The 22,124-nt window shown below is 41.3% G+C and overlaps 17 non-coding genes across 17 annotated transcripts; 15 read left to right on the plus strand and 2 right to left on the minus strand.

The window, feature by feature from the left end:
- Positions 1 to 395: 395 nt before the first annotated feature.
- trnap-agg lies at positions 396 to 467 on the plus strand. Its single transcript has one exon. It is a non-coding gene; the product is annotated as a tRNA-Pro (tRNA).
- A 1,159-nt stretch (positions 468 to 1,626) lies between these two features.
- On the plus strand, positions 1,627 to 1,698 carry trnap-agg. The gene has a single exon. It is a non-coding gene; the product is annotated as a tRNA-Pro (tRNA).
- Positions 1,699 to 2,857: 1,159 nt separating this feature from the next.
- Positions 2,858 to 2,929, plus strand: trnap-agg. The gene has a single exon. It is a non-coding gene; the product is annotated as a tRNA-Pro (tRNA).
- Positions 2,930 to 4,088: 1,159 nt separating this feature from the next.
- On the plus strand, positions 4,089 to 4,160 carry trnap-agg. The gene has a single exon. It is a non-coding gene; the product is annotated as a tRNA-Pro (tRNA).
- Positions 4,161 to 5,319: 1,159 nt separating this feature from the next.
- trnap-agg lies at positions 5,320 to 5,391 on the plus strand. Its single transcript has one exon. It is a non-coding gene; the product is annotated as a tRNA-Pro (tRNA).
- A 3,621-nt stretch (positions 5,392 to 9,012) lies between these two features.
- Positions 9,013 to 9,084, plus strand: trnap-agg. The gene has a single exon. It is a non-coding gene; the product is annotated as a tRNA-Pro (tRNA).
- A 1,159-nt stretch (positions 9,085 to 10,243) lies between these two features.
- Positions 10,244 to 10,315, plus strand: trnap-agg. The gene has a single exon. It is a non-coding gene; the product is annotated as a tRNA-Pro (tRNA).
- A 1,159-nt stretch (positions 10,316 to 11,474) lies between these two features.
- On the plus strand, positions 11,475 to 11,546 carry trnap-agg. Its single transcript has one exon. It is a non-coding gene; the product is annotated as a tRNA-Pro (tRNA).
- A 1,159-nt stretch (positions 11,547 to 12,705) lies between these two features.
- On the plus strand, positions 12,706 to 12,777 carry trnap-agg. Its single transcript has one exon. It is a non-coding gene; the product is annotated as a tRNA-Pro (tRNA).
- Positions 12,778 to 13,936: 1,159 nt separating this feature from the next.
- On the plus strand, positions 13,937 to 14,008 carry trnap-agg. Its single transcript has one exon. It is a non-coding gene; the product is annotated as a tRNA-Pro (tRNA).
- Positions 14,009 to 15,165: 1,157 nt separating this feature from the next.
- trnap-agg lies at positions 15,166 to 15,237 on the plus strand. The gene has a single exon. It is a non-coding gene; the product is annotated as a tRNA-Pro (tRNA).
- A 278-nt stretch (positions 15,238 to 15,515) lies between these two features.
- Positions 15,516 to 15,587, minus strand: trnag-ucc. Its single transcript has one exon. It is a non-coding gene; the product is annotated as a tRNA-Gly (tRNA).
- An 809-nt stretch (positions 15,588 to 16,396) lies between these two features.
- On the plus strand, positions 16,397 to 16,468 carry trnap-agg. The gene has a single exon. It is a non-coding gene; the product is annotated as a tRNA-Pro (tRNA).
- Positions 16,469 to 17,625: 1,157 nt separating this feature from the next.
- On the plus strand, positions 17,626 to 17,697 carry trnap-agg. Its single transcript has one exon. It is a non-coding gene; the product is annotated as a tRNA-Pro (tRNA).
- Positions 17,698 to 18,856: 1,159 nt separating this feature from the next.
- On the plus strand, positions 18,857 to 18,928 carry trnap-agg. The gene has a single exon. It is a non-coding gene; the product is annotated as a tRNA-Pro (tRNA).
- Positions 18,929 to 20,085: 1,157 nt separating this feature from the next.
- On the plus strand, positions 20,086 to 20,157 carry trnap-agg. Its single transcript has one exon. It is a non-coding gene; the product is annotated as a tRNA-Pro (tRNA).
- Positions 20,158 to 21,321: 1,164 nt separating this feature from the next.
- trnag-ucc lies at positions 21,322 to 21,393 on the minus strand. Its single transcript has one exon. It is a non-coding gene; the product is annotated as a tRNA-Gly (tRNA).
- Between the last annotated feature and the right edge of the window lie 731 nt (positions 21,394 to 22,124).

Here is a 22,124-nt window from a genome sequence, read left to right on the forward strand (position 1 = left end):
CGGAAGCTAGAGATGTTTTTGTGAGAAGACCGATTATAGGTATTGTCTCATGGTCTCATTTGATTTAAAATAAATGAGTTCCATTCTTTTGGAAGTCTTATTTTTTCATTTGTTTTTAAAAAAATGAATTGATCTCATTTTGCACTTTATTAATTTGTAAAAACTCGTCATCATTTTGCTGTCGCGACTGAACAAGACAGAATGTGAAAGACACAGCAGATGAACTACAGAAGATTTGAACTGAAGCATGGTCAAGATTTTGGAAGACTGTTATGCTCACAAGTAAAGCACAAAACACTCACATGATGTTCAATCGTTCCAAGCACCATGGACACGTCAATCGATATCTTCACTGTCATTGCTGCAGAAAGCAAAAAAAATAACTTTTTGCGTAAGGCTCGTTGGTCTAGGGGTATGATTCTCGCTTAGGGTGCGAGAGGTCCCGGGTTCAAATCCCGGATGAGCCCTTTTGCAGATCCTTGAACAATCTCAGACAGGCAGATCTTGTCGGAATGCCGACTATCACCTCTTGGGCGCAGGACAAGGTGGCTGAATGGTTTTGGCGATAGGACTGCAAATCTATTTTGATATGCACTTGTTGGTTCAACGTCGCACAACATTTATTATTTTAGATAACCTGCAGAATGTAGGAGCAATTCTGACTTCCAAGTACAAGGATAATGATTCAAATGTAATACACTTGAAATGACATCCAGCCCCTAAAACAAATGAATTCCTCAGGCTCTGCATTGGCCGGGAATCAAACCCGAGTCAACTGCTTGGAAGGCAACTATGCTCACCACTATAACCACCAATGCTATGTGCAGCTCAGTAGCAACATTGAGACATCGACTCATAATTTGACCGTCATTTTGGTGGAAAGTGATAATTCACTTTCACGGTTTAGGTGTATGATTATGGCTTAGGTTGCGAGAGGTCCCTGGTTGAAAAATCTATCATTTTAATCACTACAGGTTACCTTCAGATTAGTCCCGTGACACTTGTTGGGAACGTAGGGCAAAACGGAGAACATTGCGACAAGTGGGGTCACATTAGTTTGTAGCCCAAGATTTTGGATTCTACAAACAGAACTTGGCAACATAGACGGTTGTGACTTCAGACGAGTCTCCTGACACTTGTGGGGGATGTAGAGAAAAATTGAGAATACCACCATGTTCGTGAGGGTCTCCTCATTCCAGAGAGTGGTCATATGAATTTGTAGGTCAAACGGTTCGGAAGCTAGAGATGTTTTTGTGAGAAGACCGATTATAGGTATTGTCTCATGGTCTCATTTGATTAAAATAAATGAGTTCCATTCTTTTGGAAGTCTTATTTTTTCATTTGTTTTTAAAAAAATGAATTGATCTCATTTTGCACTTTATTAATTTGTAAAAACTCGTCATCATTTTGCTGTCGCGACTGAACAAGACAGAATGTGAAAGACACAGCAGATGAACTACAGAAGATTTGAACTGAAGCATGGTCAAGATTTTGGAAGACTGTTATGCTCACAAGTAAAGCACAAAACACTCACATGATGTTCAATCGTTCCAAGCACCATGGACACGTCAATCGATATCTTCACTGTCATTGCTGCAGAAAGCAAAAAAATAACTTTTTGCGTAAGGCTCGTTGGTCTAGGGGTATGATTCTCGCTTAGGGTGCGAGAGGTCCCGGGTTCAAATCCCGGATGAGCCCTTTTGCAGATCCTTGAACAATCTCAGACAGGCAGATCTTGTCGGAATGCCGACTATCACCTCTTGGGCGCAGGACAAGGTGGCTGAATGGTTTTGGCGATAGGACTGCAAATCTATTTTGATATGCACTTGTTGGTTCAACGTCGCACAACATTTATTATTTTAGATAACCTGCAGAATGTAGGAGCAATTCTGACTTCCAAGTACAAGGATAATGATTCAAATGTAATACACTTGAAATGACATCCAGCCCCTAAAACAAATGAATTCCTCAGGCTCTGCATTGGCCGGGAATCAAACCCGAGTCAACTGCTTGGAAGGCAACTATGCTCACCACTAAACCACCAATGCTATGTGCAGCTCAGTAGCAACATTGAGACATCGACTCATAATTTGACCGTCATTTTGGTGGAAAGTGATAATTCACTTTCACGGTTTAGGTGTATGATTATGGCTTAGGTTGCGAGAGGTCCCTGGTTGAAAAATCTATCATTTTAATCACTACAGGTTACCTTCAGATTAGTCCCGTGACACTTGTTGGGAACGTAGGGCAAAACGGAGAACATTGCGACAAGTGGGGTCACATTAGTTTGTAGCCCAAGATTTTGGATTCTACAAACAGAACTTGGCAACATAGACGGTTGTGACTTCAGACGAGTCTCCTGACACTTGTGGGGGATGTAGAGAAAAATTGAGAATACCACCATGTTCGTGAGGGTCTCCTCATTCCAGAGAGTGGTCATATGAATTTGTAGGTCAAACGGTTCGGAAGCTAGAGATGTTTTTGTGAGAAGACCGATTATAGGTATTGTCTCATGGTCTCATTTGACTCAAAATAAATGAGTTCCATTCTTTTGGAAGTCTTATTTTTTCATTTGTTTTTAAAAAAATGAATTGATCTCATTTTGCACTTTATTAATTTGTAAAAACTCGTCATCATTTTGCTGTCGCGACTGAACAAGACAGAATGTGAAAGACACAGCAGATGAACTACAGAAGATTTGAACTGAAGCATGGTCAAGATTTTGGAAGACTGTTATGCTCACAAGTAAAGCACAAAACACTCACATGATGTTCAATCGTTCCAAGCACCATGGACACGTCAATCGATATCTTCACTGTCATTGCTGCAGAAAGCAAAAAAATAACTTTTTGCGTAAGGCTCGTTGGTCTAGGGGTATGATTCTCGCTTAGGGTGCGAGAGGTCCCGGGTTCAAATCCCGGATGAGCCCTTTTGCAGATCCTTGAACAATCTCAGACAGGCAGATCTTGTCGGAATGCCGACTATCACCTCTTGGGCGCAGGACAAGGTGGCTGAATGGTTTTGGCGATAGGACTGCAAATCTATTTTGATATGCACTTGTTGGTTCAACGTCGCACAACATTTATTATTTTAGATAACCTGCAGAATGTAGGAGCAATTCTGACTTCCAAGTACAAGGATAATGATTCAAATGTAATACACTTGAAATGACATCCAGCCCCTAAAACAAATGAATTCCTCAGGCTCTGCATTGGCCGGGAATCAAACCCGAGTCAACTGCTTGGAAGGCAACTATGCTCACCACTAAACCACCAATGCTATGTGCAGCTCAGTAGCAACATTGAGACATCGACTCATAATTTGACCGTCATTTTGGTGGAAAGTGATAATTCACTTTCACGGTTTAGGTGTATGATTATGGCTTAGGTTGCGAGAGGTCCCTGGTTGAAAAATCTATCATTTTAATCACTACAGGTTACCTTCAGATTAGTCCCGTGACACTTGTTGGGAACGTAGGGCAAAACGGAGAACATTGCGACAAGTGGGGTCACATTAGTTTGTAGCCCAAGATTTTGGATTCTACAAACAGAACTTGGCAACATAGACGGTTGTGACTTCAGACGAGTCTCCTGACACTTGTGGGGGATGTAGAGAAAAATTGAGAATACCACCATGTTCGTGAGGGTCTCCTCATTCCAGAGAGTGGTCATATGAATTTGTAGGTCAAACGGTTCGGAAGCTAGAGATGTTTTTGTGAGAAGACCGATTATAGGTATTGTCTCATGGTCTCATTTGACTCAAAATAAATGAGTTCCATTCTTTTGGAAGTCTTATTTTTTCATTTGTTTTTAAAAAAATGAATTGATCTCATTTTGCACTTTATTAATTTGTAAAAACTCGTCATCATTTTGCTGTCGCGACTGAACAAGACAGAATGTGAAAGACACAGCAGATGAACTACAGAAGATTTGAACTGAAGCATGGTCAAGATTTTGGAAGACTGTTATGCTCACAAGTAAAGCACAAAACACTCACATGATGTTCAATCGTTCCAAGCACCATGGACACGTCAATCGATATCTTCACTGTCATTGCTGCAGAAAGCAAAAAAATAACTTTTTGCGTAAGGCTCGTTGGTCTAGGGGTATGATTCTCGCTTAGGGTGCGAGAGGTCCCGGGTTCAAATCCCGGATGAGCCCTTTTGCAGATCCTTGAACAATCTCAGACAGGCAGATCTTGTCGGAATGCCGACTATCACCTCTTGGGCGCAGGACAAGGTGGCTGAATGGTTTTGGCGATAGGACTGCAAATCTATTTTGATATGCACTTGTTGGTTCAACGTCGCACAACATTTATTATTTTAGATAACCTGCAGAATGTAGGAGCAATTCTGACTTCCAAGTACAAGGATAATGATTCAAATGTAATACACTTGAAATGACATCCAGCCCCTAAAACAAATGAATTCCTCAGGCTCTGCATTGGCCGGGAATCAAACCCGAGTCAACTGCTTGGAAGGCAACTATGCTCACCACTATACCACCAATGCTATGTGCAGCTCAGTAGCAACATTGAGACATCAACTCATAATTTGACCGTCATTTTGGTGGAAAGTGATAATTCACTTTCACGGTTTAGGTGTATGATTATGGCTTAGGTTGCGAGAGGTCCCTGGTTGAAAAATCTATCATTTTAATCACTACAGGTTACCTTCAGATTAGTCCCGTGACACTTGTTGGGAACGTAGGGCAAAACGGAGAACATTGCGACAAGTGGGGTCACATTAGTTTGTAGCCCAAGATTTTGGATTCTACAAACAGAACTTGGCAACATAGACGGTTGTGACTTCAGACGAGTCTCCTGACACTTGTGGGGGATGTAGAGAAAAATTGAGAATACCACCATGTTCGTGAGGGTCTCCTCATTCCAGAGAGTGGTCATATGAATTTGTAGGTCAAACGGTTCGGAAGCTAGAGATGTTTTTGTGAGAAGACCGATTATAGGTATTGTCTCATGGTCTCATTTGACTCAAAATAAATGAGTTCCATTCTTTTGGAAGTCTTATTTTTTCATTTGTTTTAAAAAAAATGAATTGATCTCATTTTGCACTTTATTAATTTGTAAAAACTCGTCATCATTTTGCTGTCGCGACTGAACAAGACAGAATGTGAAAGACACAGCAGATGAACTACAGAAGATTTGAACTGAAGCATGGTCAAGATTTTGGAAGACTGTTATGCTCACAAGTAAAGCACAAAACACTCACATGATGTTCAATCGTTCCAAGCACCATGGACACGTCAATCGATATCTTCACTGTCATTGCTGCAGAAAGCAAAAAAATAACTTTTTGCGTAAGGCTCGTTGGTCTAGGGGTATGATTCTCGCTTAGGGTGTGAGAGGTCCCGGGTTCAAATCCCGGATGAGCCCTTTTGCAGATCCTTGAACAATCTCAGACAGGCAGATCTTGTCGGAATGCCGACTATCACCTCTTGGGCGCAGGACAAGGTGGCTGAATGGTTTTGGCGATAGGACTGCAAATCTATTTTGATATGCACTTGTTGGTTCAACGTCGCACAACATTTATTATTTTAGATAACCTGCAGAATGTAGGAGCAATTCTGACTTCCAAGTACAAGGATAATGATTCAAATGTAATACACTTGAAATGACATCCAGCCCCTAAAACAAATGAATTCCTCAGGCTCTGCATTGGCCGGGAATCAAACCCGAGTCAACTGCTTGGAAGGCAACTATGCTCACCACTATACCACCAATGCTATGTGCAGCTCAGTAGCAACATTGAGACATCGACTCATAATTTGACCGTCATTTTGGTGGAAAGTGATAATTCACTTTCACGGTTTAGGTGTATGATTATGGCTTAGGTTGCGAGAGGTCCCTGGTTGAAAAATCTATCATTTTAATCACTACAGGTTACCTTCAGATTAGTCCCGTGACACTTGTTGGGAACGTAGGGCAAAACGGAGAACATTGCGACAAGTGGGGTCACATTAGTTTGTAGCCCAAGATTTTGGATTCTACAAACAGAACTTGGCAACATAGACGGTTGTGACTTCAGACGAGTCTCCTGACACTTGTGGGGGATGTAGAGAAAAATTGAGAATACCACCATGTTCGTGAGGGTCTCCTCATTCCAGAGAGTGGTCATATGAATTTGTAGGTCAAACGGTTCGGAAGCTAGAGATGTTTTTGTGAGAAGACCGATTATAGGTATTGTCTCATGATCTCATTTGACTCAAAATAAATGAGTTCCATTCTTTTGGAAGTCTTATTTTTTCATTTGTTTTTAAAAAAATGAATTGATCTCATTTTGCACTTTATTAATTTGTAAAAACTCGTCATCATTTTGCTGTTGCGACTGAACAAGACAGAATGTGAAAGACACAGCAGATGAACTACAGAAGATTTGAACTGAAGCATGGTCAAGATTTTGGAAGACTGTTATGCTCACAAGTAAAGCACAAAACACTCACATGATGTTCAATCGTTCCAAGCACCATGGACACGTCAATCGATATCTTCACTGTCATTGCTGCAGAAAGCAAAAAAATAACTTTTTGCGTAAGGTTCGTTGGTCTAGGGGTATGATTCTCGCTTAGGGTGTGAGAGGTCCTGGGTTCAAATCCCGGATGAGCCCTTTTGCAGATCCTTGAACAATCTCAGACAGGCAGATCTTGTCGGAATGCCGACTATCACCTCTTGGGCGCAGGACAAGGTGGCTGAATGGTTTTGGCGATAGGACTGCAAATCTATTTTGATATGCACTTGTTGGTTCAACGTCGCACAACATTTATTATTTTAGATAACCTGCAGAATGTAGGAGCAATTCTGACTTCCAAGTACAAGGATAATGATTCAAATGTAATACACTTGAAATGACATCCAGCCCCTAAAACAAATGAATTCCTCAGGCTCTGCATTGGCCGGGAATCAAACCCGAGTCAACTGCTTGGAAGGCAACTATGCTCACCACTATACCACCAATGCTATGTGCAGCTCAGTAGCAACATTGAGACATCGACTCATAATTTGACCGTCATTTTGGTGGAAAGTGATAATTCACTTTCACGGTTTAGGTGTATGATTATGGCTTAGGTTGCGAGAGGTCCCTGGTTGAAAAATCTATCATTTTAATCACTACAGGTTACCTTCAGATTAGTCCCGTGACACTTGTTGGGAACGTAGGGCAAAACGGAGAACATTGCGACAAGTGGGGTCACATTAGTTTGTAGCCCAAGATTTTGGATTCTACAAACAGAACTTGGCAACATAGACGGTTGTGACTTCAGACGAGTCTCCTGACACTTGTGGGGGATGTAGAGAAAAATTGAGAATACCACCATGTTCGTGAGGGTCTCCTCATTCCAGAGAGTGGTCATATGAATTTGTAGGTCAAACAGTTCGGAAGCTAGAGATGTTTTTGTGAGAAGACCGATTATAGGTATTGTCTCATGATCTCATTTGACTCAAAATAAATGAGTTCCATTCTTTTGGAAGTCTTATTTTTTCATTTGTTTTTAAAAAAATGAATTGATCTCATTTTGCACTTTATTAATTTGTAAAAACTCGTCATCATTTTGCTGTTGCGACTGAACAAGACAGAATGTGAAAGACACAGCAGATGAACTACAGAAGATTTGAACTGAAGCATGGTCAAGATTTTGGAAGACTGTTATGCTCACAAGTAAAGCACAAAACACTCACATGATGTTCAATCGTTCCAAGCACCATGGACACGTCAATCGATATCTTCACTGTCATTGCTGCAGAAAGCAAAAAAATAACTTTTTGCGTAAGGCTCGTTGGTCTAGGGGTATGATTCTCGCTTAGGGTGTGAGAGGTCCTGGGTTCAAATCCCGGATGAGCCCTTTTGCAGATCCTTGAACAATCTCAGACAGGCAGATCTTGTCGGAATGCCGACTATCACCTCTTGGGCGCAGGACAAGGTGGCTGAATGGTTTTGGCGATAGGACTGCAAATCTATTTTGATATGCACTTGTTGGTTCAACGTCGCACAACATTTATTATTTTAGATAACCTGCAGAATGTAGGAGCAATTCTGACTTCCAAGTACAAGGATAATGATTCAAATGTAATACACTTGAAATGACATCCAGCCCCTAAAACAAATGAATTCCTCAGGCTCTGCATTGGCCGGGAATCAAACCCGAGTCAACTGCTTGGAAGGCAACTATGCTCACCACTATACCACCAATGCTATGTGCAGCTCAGTAGCAACATTGAGACATCGACTCATAATTTGACCGTCATTTTGGTGGAAAGTGATAATTCACTTTCACGGTTTAGGTGTATGATTATGGCTTAGGTTGCGAGAGGTCCCTGGTTGAAAAATCTATCATTTTAATCACTACAGGTTACCTTCAGATTAGTCCCGTGACACTTGTTGGGAACGTAGGGCAAAACGGAGAACATTGCGACAAGTGGGGTCACATTAGTTTGTAGCCCAAGATTTTGGATTCTACAAACAGAACTTGGCAACATAGACGGTTGTGACTTCAGACGAGTCTCCTGACACTTGTGGGGGATGTAGAGAAAAATTGAGAATACCACCATGTTCGTGAGGGTCTCCTCATTCCAGAGAGTGGTCATATGAATTTGTAGGTCAAACGGTTCGGAAGCTAGAGATGTTTTTGTGAGAAGACCGATTATAGGTATTGTCTCATGGTCTCATTTGACTCAAAATAAATGAGTTCCATTCTTTTGGAAGTCTTATTTTTTCATTTGTTTTTAAAAAAATGAATTGATCTCATTTTGCACTTTATTAATTTGTAAAAACTCGTCATCATTTTGCTGTCGCGACTGAACAAGACAGAATGTGAAAGACACAGCAGATGAACTACAGAAGATTTGAACTGAAGCATGGTCAAGATTTTGGAAGACTGTTATGCTCACAAGTAAAGCACAAAACACTCACATGATGTTCAATCGTTCCAAGCACCATGGACACGTCAATCGATATCTTCACTGTCATTGCTGCAGAAAGCAAAAAAATAACTTTTTGCGTAAGGCTCGTTGGTCTAGGGGTATGATTCTCGCTTAGGGTGCGAGAGGTCCCGGGTTCAAATCCCGGATGAGCCCTTTTGCAGATCCTTGAACAATCTCAGACAGGCAGATCTTGTCGGAATGCCGACTATCACCTCTTGGGCGCAGGACAAGGTGGCTGAATGGTTTTGGCGATAGGACTGCAAATCTATTTTGATATGCACTTGTTGGTTCAACGTCGCACAACATTTATTATTTTAGATAACCTGCAGAATGTAGGAGCAATTCTGACTTCCAAGTACAAGGATAATGATTCAAATGTAATACACTTGAAATGACATCCAGCCCCTAAAACAAATGAATTCCTCAGGCTCTGCATTGGCCGGGAATCAAACCCGAGTCAACTGCTTGGAAGGCAACTATGCTCACCACTATACCACCAATGCTATGTGCAGCTCAGTAGCAACATTGAGACATCGACTCATAATTTGACCGTCATTTTGGTGGAAAGTGATAATTCACTTTCACGGTTTAGGTGTATGATTATGGCTTAGGTTGCGAGAGGTCCCTGGTTGAAAAATCTATCATTTTAATCACTACAGGTTACCTTCAGATTAGTCCCGTGACACTTGTTGGGAACGTAGGGCAAAACGGAGAACATTGCGACAAGTGGGGTCACATTAGTTTGTAGCCCAAGATTTTGGATTCTACAAACAGAACTTGGCAACATAGACGGTTGTGACTTCAGACGAGTCTCCTGACACTTGTGGGGGATGTAGAGAAAAATTGAGAATACCACCATGTTCGTGAGGGTCTCCTCATTCCAGAGAGTGGTCATATGAATTTGTAGGTCAAACGGTTCGGAAGCTAGAGATGTTTTTGTGAGAAGACCGATTATAGGTATTGTCTCATGGTCTCATTTGACTCAAAATAAATGAGTTCCATTCTTTTGGAAGTCTTATTTTTTCATTTGTTTTAAAAAAAATGAATTGATCTCATTTTGCACTTTATTAATTTGTAAAAACTCGTCATCATTTTGCTGTCGCGACTGAACAAGACAGAATGTGAAAGACACAGCAGATGAACTACAGAAGATTTGAACTGAAGCATGGTCAAGATTTTGGAAGACTGTTATGCTCACAAGTAAAGCACAAAACACTCACATGATGTTCAATCGTTCCAAGCACCATGGACACGTCAATCGATATCTTCACTGTCATTGCTGCAGAAAGCAAAAAAATAACTTTTTGCGTAAGGCTCGTTGGTCTAGGGGTATGATTCTCGCTTAGGGTGCGAGAGGTCCCGGGTTCAAATCCCGGATGAGCCCTTTTGCAGATCCTTGAACAATCTCAGACAGGCAGATCTTGTCGGAATGCCGACTATCACCTCTTGGGCGCAGGACAAGGTGGCTGAATGGTTTTGGCGATAGGACTGCAAATCTATTTTGATATGCACTTGTTGGTTCAACGTCGCACAACATTTATTATTTTAGATAACCTGCAGAATGTAGGAGCAATTCTGACTTCCAAGTACAAGGATAATGATTCAAATGTAATACACTTGAAATGACATCCAGCCCCTAAAACAAATGAATTCCTCAGGCTCTGCATTGGCCGGGAATCAAACCCGAGTCAACTGCTTGGAAGGCAACTATGCTCACCACTATACCACCAATGCTATGTGCAGCTCAGTAGCAACATTGAGACATCGACTCATAATTTGACCGTCATTTTGGTGGAAAGTGATAATTCACTTTCACGGTTTAGGTGTATGATTATGGCTTAGGTTGCGAGAGGTCCCTGGTTGAAAAATCTATCATTTTAATCACTACAGGTTACCTTCAGATTAGTCCCGTGACACTTGTTGGGAACGTAGGGCAAAACGGAGAACATTGCGACAAGTGGGGTCACATTAGTTTGTAGCCCAAGATTTTGGATTCTACAAACAGAACTTGGCAACATAGACGGTTGTGACTTCAGACGAGTCTCCTGACACTTGTGGGGGATGTAGAGAAAAATTGAGAATACCACCATGTTCGTGAGGGTCTCCTCATTCCAGAGAGTGGTCATATGAATTTGTAGGTCAAACGGTTCGGAAGCTAGAGATGTTTTTGTGAGAAGACCGATTATAGGTATTGTCTCATGGTCTCATTTGACTCAAAATAAATGAGTTCCATTCTTTTGGAAGTCTTATTTTTTCATTTGTTTTAAAAAAAATGAATTGATCTCATTTTGCACTTTATTAATTTGTAAAAACTCGTCATCATTTTGCTGTCGCGACTGAACAAGACAGAATGTGAAAGACACAGCAGATGAACTACAGAAGATTTGAACTGAAGCATGGTCAAGATTTTGGAAGACTGTTATGCTCACAAGTAAAGCACAAAACACTCACATGATGTTCAATCGTTCCAAGCACCATGGACACGTCAATCGATATCTTCACTGTCATTGCTGCAGAAAGCAAAAAAATAACTTTTTGCGTAAGGCTCGTTGGTCTAGGGGTATGATTCTCGCTTAGGGTGCGAGAGGTCCCGGGTTCAAATCCCGGATGAGCCCTTTTGCAGATCCTTGAACAATCTCAGACAGGCAGATCTTGTCGGAATGCCGACTATCACCTCTTGGGCGCAGGACAAGGTGGCTGAATGGTTTTGGCGATAGGACTGCAAATCTATTTTGATATGCACTTGTTGGTTCAACGTCGCACAACATTTATTATTTTAGATAACCTGCAGAATGTAGGAGCAATTCTGACTTCCAAGTACAAGGATAATGATTCAAATGTAATACACTTGAAATGACATCCAGCCCCTAAAACAAATGAATTCCTCAGGCTCTGCATTGGCCGGGAATCAAACCCAAGTCAACTGCTTGGAAGGCAACTATGCTCACCACTATACCACCAATGCTATGTGCAGCTCAGTAGCAACATTGAGACATCGACTCATAATTTGACCGTCATTTTGGTGGAAAGTGATAATTCACTTTCACGGTTTAGGTGTATGATTATGGCTTAGGTTGCGAGAGGTCCCTGGTTGAAAAATCTATCATTTTAATCACTACAGGTTACCTTCAGATTAGTCCCGTGACACTTGTTGGGAACGTAGGGCAAAACGGAGAACATTGCGACAAGTGGGGTCACATTAGTTTGTAGCCCAAGATTTTGGATTCTACAAACAGAACTTGGCAACATAGACGGTTGTGACTTCAGACGAGTCTCCTGACACTTGTGGGGGATGTAGAGAAAAATTGAGAATACCACCATGTTCGTGAGGGTCTCCTCATTCCAGAGAGTGGTCATATGAATTTGTAGGTCAAACGGTTCGGAAGCTAGAGATGTTTTTGTGAGAAGACCGATTATAGGTATTGTCTCATGGTCTCATTTGACTCAAAATAAATGAGTTCCATTCTTTTGGAAGTCTTATTTTTTCATTTGTTTTTAAAAAAATGAATTGATCTCATTTTGCACTTTATTAATTTGTAAAAACTCGTCATCATTTTGCTGTTGCGACTGAACAAGACAGAATGTGAAAGACACAGCAGATGAACTACAGAAGATTTGAACTGAAGCATGGTCAAGATTTTGGAAGACTGTTATGCTCACAAGTAAAGCACAAAACACTCACATGATGTTCAATCGTTCCAAGCACCATGGACACGTCAATCGATATCTTCACTGTCATTGCTGCAGAAAGCAAAAAAATAACTTTTTGCGTAAGGCTCGTTGGTCTAGGGGTATGATTCTCGCTTAGGGTGCGAGAGGTCCCGGGTTCAAATCCCGGATGAGCCCTTTTGCAGATCCTTGAACAATCTCAGACAGGCAGATCTTGTCGGAATGCCGACTATCACCTCTTGGGCGCAGGACAAGGTGGCTGAATGGTTTTGGCGATAGGACTGCAAATCTATTTTGATATGCACTTGTTGGTTCAACGTCGCACAACATTTATTATTTTAGATAACCTGCAGAATGTAGGAGCAATTCTGACTTCCAAGTACAAGGATAATGATTCAAATGTAATACACTTGAAATGACATCCAGCCCCTAAAACAAATGAATTCCTCAGGCTCTGCATTGGCCGGGAATCAAACCCGAGTCAACTGCTTGGAAGGCAACTATGCTCACCACTATACCACCAATGCTATGTGCAGCTCAGTAGCAACATTGAGACATCGACTCATAATTTGACCGTCATTTTGGTGGAAAGTGATAATTCACTTTCACGGTTTAGGTGTATGATTATGGCTTAGGTTGCGAGAGGTCCCTGGTTGAAAAATCTATCATTTTAATCACTACAGGTTACCTTCAGATTAGTCCCGTGACACTTGTTGGGAACGTAGGGCAAAACGGAGAACATTGCGACAAGTGGGGTCACATTAGTTTGTAGCCCAAGATTTTGGATTCTACAAACAGAACTTGGCAACATAGACGGTTGTGACTTCAGACGAGTCTCCTGACACTTGTGGGGGATGTAGAGAAAAATTGAGAATACCACCATGTTCGTGAGGGTCTCCTCATTCCAGAGAGTGGTCATATGAATTTGTAGGTCAAACGGTTCGGAAGCTAGAGATGTTTTTGTGAGAAGACCGATTATAGGTATTGTCTCATGGTCTCATTTGACTCAAAATAAATGAGTTCCATTCTTTTGGAAGTCTTATTTTTTCATTTGTTTTAAAAAAAATGAATTGATCTCATTTTGCACTTTATTAATTTGTAAAAACTCGTCATCATTTTGCTGTCGCGACTGAACAAGACAGAATGTGAAAGACACAGCAGATGAACTACAGAAGATTTGAACTGAAGCATGGTCAAGATTTTGGAAGACTGTTATGCTCACAAGTAAAGCACAAAACACTCACATGATGTTCAATCGTTCCAAGCACCATGGACACGTCAATCGATATCTTCACTGTCATTGCTGCAGAAAGCAAAAAAATAACTTTTTGCGTAAGGCTCGTTGGTCTAGGGGTATGATTCTCGCTTAGGGTGCGAGAGGTCCCGGGTTCAAATCCCGGATGAGCCCTTTTGCAGATCCTTGAACAATCTCAGACAGGCAGATCTTGTCGGAATGCCGACTATCACCTCTTGGGCGCAGGACAAGGTGGCTGAATGGTTTTGGCGATAGGACTGCAAATCTATTTTGATATGCACTTGTTGGTTCAACGTCGCACAACATTTATTATTTTAGATAACCTGCAGAATGTAGGAGCAATTCTGACTTCCAAGTACAAGGATAATGATTCAAATGTAATACACTTGAAATGACATCCAGCCCCTAAAACAAATGAATTCCTCAGGCTCTGCATTGGCCGGGAATCAAACCCGAGTCAACTGCTTGGAAGGCAACTATGCTCACCACTATACCACCAATGCTATGTGCAGCTCAGTAGCAACATTGAGACATCGACTCATAATTTGACCGTCATTTTGGTGGAAAGTGATAATTCACTTTCACGGTTTAGGTGTATGATTATGGCTTAGGTTGCGAGAGGTCCCTGGTTGAAAAATCTATCATTTTAATCACTACAGGTTACCTTCAGATTAGTCCCGTGACACTTGTTGGGAACGTAGGGCAAAACGGAGAACATTGCGACAAGTGGGGTCACATTAGTTTGTAGCCCAAGATTTTGGATTCTACAAACAGAACTTGGCAACATAGACGGTTGTGACTTCAGACGAGTCTCCTGACACTTGTGGGGGATGTAGAGAAAAATTGAGAATACCACCATGTTCGTGAGGGTCTCCTCATTCCAGAGAGTGGTCATATGAATTTGTAGGTCAAACGGTTCGGAAGCTAGAGATGTTTTTGTGAGGACTGATTATAGGTATTGTCTCATGGTCTCATTTGACTCAAAATAAATGAGTTCCATTCTTTTGGAAGTCTTATTTTTTCATTTGTTTTTAAAAAAATGAATTGATCTCATTTTGCACTTTATTAATTTGTAAAAACTCGTCATCATTTTGCTGTCGCGACTGAACAAGACAGAATGTGAAAGACACAGCAGATGAACTACAGAAGATTTGAACTGAAGCATGGTCAAGATTTTGGAAGACTGTTATGCTCACAAGTAAAGCACAAAACACTCACATGATGTTCAATCGTTCCAAGCACCATGGACACGTCAATCGATATCTTCACTGTCATTGCTGCAGAAAGCAAAAAAATAACTTTTTGCATAAGGCTCGTTGGTCTAGGGGTATGATTCTCGCTTAGGGTGCGAGAGGTCCCGGGTTCAAATCCCGGATGAGCCCTTTTGCAGATCCTTGAACAATCTCAGACAGGCAGATCTTGTCAGAACGCCGACTATCACCTCTTGGGCGCAGGACAAGGTGGCTGAATGGTTTTGGCGATAGGACTGCAAATCTATTTTGATATGCACTTGTTGGTTCAACGTCGCACAACATTTATTATTTTAGATAACCTGCAGAATGTAGGAGCAATTCTGACTTCCAAGTACAAGGATAATGATTCAAATGTAATACACTTGAAATGACATCCAGCCCCTAAAACAAATGAATTCCTCAGGCTCTGCATTGGCCGGGAATCGAACCCGGGTCAACTGCTTGGAAGGCAGCTATGCTCACCACTATACCACCAATGCTATGTGCAGCTCAGTAGCAACATTGAGACATCGACTCATAATTTGACCGTCATTTTGGTGGAAAGTGATAATTCACTTTCACGGTTTAGGTGTATGATTATGGCTTAGGTTGCGAGAGGTCCCTGGTTGAAAAATCTATCATTTTAATCACTACAGGTTACCTTCAGATTAGTCCCGTGACACTTGTTGGGAACGTAGGGCAAAACGGAGAACATTGCGACAAGTGGGGTCACATTAGTTTGTAGCCCAAGATTTTGGATTCTACAAACAGAACTTGGCAACATAGACGGTTGTGACTTCAGACGAGTCTCCTGACACTTGTGGGGGATGTAGAGAAAAATTGAGAATACCACCATGTTCGTGAGGGTCTCCTCATTCCAGAGAGTGGTCATATGAATTTGTAGGTCAAACGGTTCGGAAGCTAGAGATGTTTTTGTGAGAAGACCGATTATAGGTATTGTCTCATGGTCTCATTTGACTCAAAATAAATGAGTTCCATTCTTTTGGAAGTCTTATTTTTTCATTTGTTTTTAAAAAAATGAATTGATCTCATTTTGCACTTTATTAATTTGTAAAAACTCGTCATCATTTTGCTGTTGCGACTGAACAAGACAGAATGTGAAAGACACAGCAGATGAACTACAGAAGATTTGAACTGAAGCATGGTCAAGATTTTGGAAGACTGTTATGCTCACAAGTAAAGCACAAAACACTCACATGATGTTCAATCGTTCCAAGCACCATGGACACGTCAATCGATATCTTCACTGTCATTGCTGCAGAAAGCAAAAAAATAACTTTTTGCGTAAGGCTCGTTGGTCTAGGGGTATGATTCTCGCTTAGGGTGCGAGAGGTCCCGGGTTCAAATCCCGGATGAGCCCTTTTGCAGATCCTTGAACAATCTCAGACAGGCAGATCTTGTCGGAATGCCGACTATCACCTCTTGGGCGCAGGACAAGGTGGCTGAATGGTTTTGGCGATAGGACTGCAAATCTATTTTGATATGCACTTGTTGGTTCAACGTCGCACAACATTTATTATTTTAGATAACCTGCAGAATGTAGGAGCAATTCTGACTTCCAAGTACAAGGATAATGATTCAAATGTAATACACTTGAAATGACATCCAGCCCCTAAAACAAATGAATTCCTCAGGCTCTGCATTGGCCGGGAATCAAACCCGAGTCAACTGCTTGGAAGGCAACTATGCTCACCACTATACCACCAATGCTATGTGCAGCTCAGTAGCAACATTGAGACATCGACTCATAATTTGACCGTCATTTTGGTGGAAAGTGATAATTCACTTTCACGGTTTAGGTGTATGATTATGGCTTAGGTTGCGAGAGGTCCCTGGTTGAAAAATCTATCATTTTAATCACTACAGGTTACCTTCAGATTAGTCCCGTGACACTTGTTGGGAACGTAGGGCAAAACGGAGAACATTGCGACAAGTGGGGTCACATTAGTTTGTAGCCCAAGATTTTGGATTCTACAAACAGAACTTGGCAACATAGACGGTTGTGACTTCAGACGAGTCTCCTGACACTTGTGGGGGATGTAGAGAAAAATTGAGAATACCACCATGTTCGTGAGGGTCTCCTCATTCCAGAGAGTGGTCATATGAATTTGTAGGTCAAACGGTTCGGAAGCTAGAGATGTTTTTGTGAGGACTGATTATAGGTATTGTCTCATGGTCTCATTTGACTCAAAATAAATGAGTTCCATTCTTTTGGAAGTCTTATTTTTTCATTTGTTTTTAAAAAAATGAATTGATCTCATTTTGCACTTTATTAATTTGTAAAAACTCGTCATCATTTTGCTGTCGCGACTGAACAAGACAGAATGTGAAAGACACAGCAGATGAACTACAGAAGATTTGAACTGAAGCATGGTCAAGATTTTGGAAGACTGTTATGCTCACAAGTAAAGCACAAAACACTCACATGATGTTCAATCGTTCCAAGCACCATGGACACGTCAATCGATATCTTCACTGTCATTGCTGCAGAAAGCAAAAAAATAACTTTTTGCATAAGGCTCGTTGGTCTAGGGGTATGATTCTCGCTTAGGGTGCGAGAGGTCCCGGGTTCAAATCCCGGATGAGCCCTTTTGCAGATCCTTGAACAATCTCAGACAGGCAGATCTTGTCAGAACGCCGACTATCACCTCTTGGGCGCAGGACAAGGTGGCTGAATGGTTTTGGCGATAGGACTGCAAATCTATTTTGATATGCACTTGTTGGTTCAACGTCGCACAACATTTATTATTTTAGATAACCTGCAGAATGTAGGAGCAATTCTGACTTCCAAGTACAAGGATAATGATTCAAATGTAATACACTTGAAATGACATCCAGCCCCTAAAACAAATGAATTCCTCAGGCTCTGCATTGGCCGGGAATCGAACCCGGGTCAACTGCTTGGAAGGAAGCTATGCTCACCACTATACCACCAATGCTATGTGCAGCTCAGTAGCAACATTGAGACATCGACTCATAATTTGACCGTCATTTTGGTGGAAAGTGATAATTCACTTTCACGGTTTAGGTGTATGATTATGGCTTAGGTTGCGAGAGGTCCCTGGTTGAAAAATCTATCATTTTAATCACTACAGGTTACCTTCAGATTAGTCCCGTGACACTTGTTGGGAACGTAGGGCAAAACGGAGAACATTGCGACAAGTGGGGTCACATTAGTTTGTAGCCCAAGATTTTGGATTCTACAAACAGAACTTGGCAACATAGACGGTTGTGACTTCAGACGAGTCTCCTGACACTTGTGGGGGATGTAGAGAAAAATTGAGAATACCACCATGTTCGTGAGGGTCTCCTCATTCCAGAGAGTGGTCATATGAATTTGTAGGTCAAACGGTTCGGAAGCTAGAGATGTTTTTGTGAGAAGACCGATTATAGGTATTGTCTCATGGTCTCATTTGACTCAAAATAAATGAGTTCCATTCTTTTGGAAGTCTTATTTTTTCATTTGTTTTTAAAAAAATGAATTGATCTCATTTTGCACTTTATTAATTTGTAAAAACTCGTCATCATTTTGCTGTTGCGACTGAACAAGACAGAATGTGAAAGACACAGCAGATGAACTACAGAAGATTTGAACTGAAGCATGGTCAAGATTTTGGAAGACTGTTATGCTCACAAGTAAAGCACAAAACACTCACATGATGTTCAATCGTTCCAAGCACCATGGACACGTCAATCGATATCTTCACTGTCATTGCTGCAGAAAGCAAAAAAATAACTTTTTGCGTAAGGCTCGTTGGTCTAGGGGTATGATTCTCGCTTAGGGTGCGAGAGGTCCCGGGTTCAAATCCCGGATGAGCCCTTTTGCAGATCCTTGAACAATCTCAGACAGGCAGATCTTGTCGGAATGCCGACTATCACCTCTTGGGCGCAGGACAAGGTGGCTGAATGGTTTTGGCGATAGGACTGCAAATCTATTTTGATATGCACTTGTTGGTTCAACGTCGCACAACATTTATTATTTTAGATAACCTGCAGAATGTAGGAGCAATTCTGACTTCCAAGTACAAGGATAATGATTCAAATGTAATACACTTGAAATGACATCCAGCCCCTAAAACAAATGAATTCCTCAGGCTCTGCATTGGCCGGGAATCAAACCCGAGTCAACTGCTTGGAAGGAAACTATGCTCACCACTATACCACCAATGCTATGTGCAGCTCAGTAGCAACATTGAGACATCGACTCATAATTTGACCGTCATTTTGGTGGAAAGTGATAATTCACTTTCACGGTTTAGGTGTATGATTATGGCTTAGGTTGCGAGAGGTCCCTGGTTGAAAAATCTATCATTTTAATCACTACAGGTTACCTTCAGATTAGTCCCGTGACACTTGTTGGGAACGTAGGGCAAAACGGAGAACATTGCGACAAGTGGGGTCACATTAGTTTGTAGCCCAAGATTTTGGATTCTACAAACAGAACTTGGCAACATAGACGGTTGTGACTTCAGACGAGTCTCCTGACACTTGTGGGGGATGTAGAGAAAAATTGAGAATACCACCATGTTCGTGAGGGTCTCCTCATTCCAGAGAGTGGTCATATGAATTTGTAGGTCAAACGGTTCGGAAGCTAGAGATGTTTTTGTGAGGACTGATTATAGGTATTGTCTCATGGTCTCATTTGACTCAAAATAAATGAGTTCCATTCTTTTGGAAGTCTTATTTTTTCATTTGTTTTTAAAAAAATGAATTGATCTCATTTTGCACTTTATTAATTTGTAAAAACTCGTCATCATTTTGCTGTCGCGACTGAACAAGACAGAATGTGAAAGACACAGCAGATGAACTACAGAAGATTTGAACTGAAGCATGGTCAAGATTTTGGAAGACTGTTATGCTCACAAGTAAAGCACAAAACACTCACATGATGTTCAATCGTTCCAAGCACCATGGACACGTCAATCGATATCTTCACTGTCATTGCTGCAGAAAGCAAAAAAATAACTTTTTGCATAAGGCTCGTTGGTCTAGGGGTATGATTCTCGCTTAGGGTGCGAGAGGTCCCGGGTTCAAATCCCGGATGAGCCCTTTTGCAGATCCTTGAACAATCTCAGACAGGCAGATCTTGTCAGAACGCCGACTATCACCTCTTGGGCGCAGGACAAGGTGGCTGAATGGTTTTGGCGATAGGACTGCAAATCTATTTTGATAAGCACTTGTTGGTTCAACGTCGCACAACATTTATTATTTTAGATAACCTGCAGAATGTAGGAGCAATTCTGACTTCCAAGTACAAGGATAATGATTCAAATGTAATACACTTGAAATGACATCCAGCCCCTAAAACAAATGAATTCCTCAGGCTCTGCATTGGCCGGGAATCAAACCCGAGTCAACTGCTTGGAAGGCAACTATGCTCACCACTATACCACCAATGCTATGTGCAGCTCAGTAGCAACATTGAGACATCGACTCATAATTTGACCGTCATTTTGGTGGAAAGTGATAATTCACTTTCACGGTTTAGGTGTATGATTATGGCTTAGGTTGCGAGAGGTCCCTGGTTGAAAAATCTATCATTTTAATCACTACAGGTTACCTTCAGATTAGTCCCGTGACACTTGTTGGGAACGTAGGGCAAAACGGAGAACATTGCGACAAGTGGGGTCACATTAGTTTGTAGCCCAAGATTTTGGATTCTACAAACAGAACTTGGCAACATAGACGGTTGTGACTTCAGACGAGTCTCCTGACACTTGTGGGGGATGTAGAGAAAAATTGAGAATACCACCATGTTCGTGAGGGTCTCCTCATTCCAGAGAGTGGTCATATGAATTTGTAGGTCAAACGGTTCGGAAGCTAGAGATGTTTTTGTGAGAAGACCGATTATAGGTATTGTCTCATGGTCTCATTTGACTCAAAATAAATGAGTTCCATTCTTTTGGAAGTCTTATTTTTTCATTTGTTTTTAAAAAAATGAATTGATCTCATTTTGCACTTTATTAATTTGTAAAAACTCGTCATCATTTTGCTGTTGCGACTGAACAAGACAGAATGTGAAAGACACAGCAGATGAACTACAGAAGATTTGAACTGAAGCATGGTCAAGATTTTGGAAGACTGTTATGCTCACAAGTAAAGCACAAAACACTCACATGATGTTCAATCGTTCCAAGCACCATGGACACGTCAATCGATATCTTCACTGTCATTGCTGCAGAAAGCAAAAAAATAACTTTTTGCGTAAGGCTCTGCATTGGCCGGGAATCGAACCCGGGTCAACTGCTTGGAAGGCAGCTATGCTCACCACTATACCACCAATGCTATGTGCAGCTCAGTAGCAACATTGAGACATCGACTCATAATTTGACCGTCATTTTGGTGGAAAGTGATAATTCACTTTCACGGTTTAGGTGTATGATTATGGCTTAGGTTGCGAGAGGTCCCTGGTTGAAAAATCTATCATTTTAATCACTACAGGTTACCTTCAGATTAGTCCCGTGACACTTGTTGGGAACGTAGGGCAAAACGGAGAACATTGCGACAAGTGGGGTCACATTAGTTTGTAGCCCAAGATTTTGGATTCTACAAACAGAACTTGGCAACATAGACGGTTGTGACTTCAGACGAGTCTCCTGACACTTGTGGGGGATGTAGAGAAAAATTGAGAATACCACCATGTTCGTGAGGGTCTCCTCATTCCAGAGAGTGGTCATATGAATTTGTAGGTCAAACGGTTCGGAAGCTAGAGATGTTTTTGTGAGAAGACCGATTATAGGTATTGTCTCATGGTCTCATTTGACTCAAAATAAATGAGTTCCATTCTTTTGGAAGTCTTATTTTTTCATTTGTTTTTAAAAAAATGAATTGATCTCATTTTGCACTTTATTAATTTGTAAAAACTCGTCATCATTTTGCTGTTGCGACTGAACAAGACAGAATGTGAAAGACACAGCAGATGAACTACAGAAGATTTGAACTGAAGCATGGTCAAGATTTTGGAAGACTGTTATGCTCACAAGTAAAGCACAAAACACTCACATGATGTTCAATCG

The sequence above is a fragment of the Oncorhynchus mykiss genome, unplaced genomic scaffold, assembly GCF_013265735.2.
Source record: "Oncorhynchus mykiss isolate Arlee unplaced genomic scaffold, USDA_OmykA_1.1 un_scaffold_305, whole genome shotgun sequence".
Lineage (NCBI taxonomy): Eukaryota > Metazoa > Chordata > Actinopteri > Salmoniformes > Salmonidae > Oncorhynchus > Oncorhynchus mykiss.